At 39.9% G+C, this 1,861-nt stretch overlaps 1 pseudogene; it reads left to right on the top strand.

Annotated features, from left to right (window-relative positions):
- The first annotated feature begins 1,532 nt into the window (after nt 1-1,532).
- Nucleotides 1,533-1,633, top strand: LOC137242966 (U6 spliceosomal RNA; annotated as a pseudogene).
- Nucleotides 1,634-1,861: the final 228 nt, after the last annotated feature.

The following is a 1,861-nucleotide window of genomic DNA, read 5'->3' on the forward strand; positions in this document are numbered from 1 at the left end:
AAATGGTGCACCCAATTAACTGGAAGTCGGACAACCACCGATACATTATATTCAGCAGCCTGGTACTTACGCAACGACAAATTATATTCAGCAGCCTGGCACATATGCAACGACCATGGATAGAGTAAGGAAGTGGGGATTAAAATACGACGGAAGCAAAGATCCCCTAGGACTCATCGAAAGAGCGGAGGAGCTAGCAGATGGATACGAAATCAACCGCAACACGATTTCGAAAGCGCTGTCGGAGTTATTGAAGGACAAACCTTCGTATGGTACAGGAACAACAACCGGTTTTGGCAAGAGTGGGACGCCTTCAAGAAGATATACCTGAAGTTCTTCCTAAGCTCCCGCTACCTAGCGCATTTGGAAGATGAAATTCGAATGCGTGTACAACGACAAGGTTAGCTAATTAAAGATTATGTATTAGTAATACAAGGACTCGTGCGTCATGCGGGCTACACCGAGGAGCAGAAACTAAACCGCAGAAACTCGCGCAGAGAGTACCAATTACACATAAAGCGGAGCGAGGTCAGCAACCTTGAGGAGCTGGTAATTTTAACTCAAAACTAAGAAAATATTACTCCTGACAGCGAACCAACGTGACCAACCACGAGGTCATTCGTACCACGGCGTCAAGAAGATCAGTACCAGTGTCTCCAGGCAGAACAAAGACAGAAGGAGCGAGTAGAAGTCCAACAACAGCAGAGGTCAGAGCCAAAACAAGAATATGTAGACACAAGAACGGCGTGCAGATGATGCGGTAGAGGTGGTCACTTTTCATACGGTTGCCGAGGCATAAGAAGATAATTTTGCTGGACATGTGGTAAGATAGGCGTGCTCACTCGTGATTGTTGTCGGAAACCACAGGGAAACGACCAGAGACCACATTGGAACCGAGGGATGTGGTCTTCGGAGGTGCAACGTCGGACTGTAGTTTAAACAGCCAACAATTTAGTGCCAAATATTTAAATCAGCTAATATGCTACCCTGTAAACAGTCTAAATGTTCATCAACAAATAAAAAGGCATCTGATAATTGTTGCTGACATAGCCATTCACACGATTTAATACAGGTGTGTGTACAACACACAACCAAACCAAATTTGCATTCCAGGAAATTTGCGAACGTTGCATTTCCCACAGAAGTCACAACTCAACACAGGTGTGTAGGTACATATTTTGTATCGAGTTGTATGTAGGTATGTAAGTATGTATGCTTAAGGTATATATGCATGTAAGTATGTATGCTTAAAGTAAATATGTATGTAAGAATATGTTTAGAATAATTTAGTATAAATAAGCTTAATATTTTAATAAAAAGCATTCGCTCATTGATGTTAAAAACTGACAAAACCAATTACTTCATTTTAATCTTTTATATGGCGATCCTGCCTATGATTCTACTGGCTGATTATTCAGCCTAATTTATTGGTAAGGATTTTACTGGCTGATTACAGCCTAAGCCTTGTAAAAGAAAAAAAAAGAAGAGAAATGATAATTAAATTCGGGCACCAACAGTAAAAATTGCGGCAATTGGAAGGCCTCAACAAAACATACATTGAAACGATACACAGAAAATCAGCGTGGCCCCTGCGCAAGGATGACAACGAAATCGTGAAGCGTTCAAGAGTAGCAGCTAATAAGTATAAGTATAATACGTATATTAGCTTAATTTTGACAATTTAAGAATTATTTTTAAGCAGGAAAATATTCGGACAACTTAACGGCTGCCTATTGAGAAGCAAAAATTTAAATTTCTGCTGTAAAAACTTTTTGTTGCTAATACTAGTTATTGAGCTATGTTCCCAGAAGAGGACATACAAAATCAAAGCCAATTTAACCAAATATTCGACAAATTAGTT

Source organism: Eurosta solidaginis, chromosome 2 (assembly GCF_040869045.1).
Source record: "Eurosta solidaginis isolate ZX-2024a chromosome 2, ASM4086904v1, whole genome shotgun sequence".
Taxonomy (NCBI): domain Eukaryota; kingdom Metazoa; phylum Arthropoda; class Insecta; order Diptera; family Tephritidae; genus Eurosta; species Eurosta solidaginis.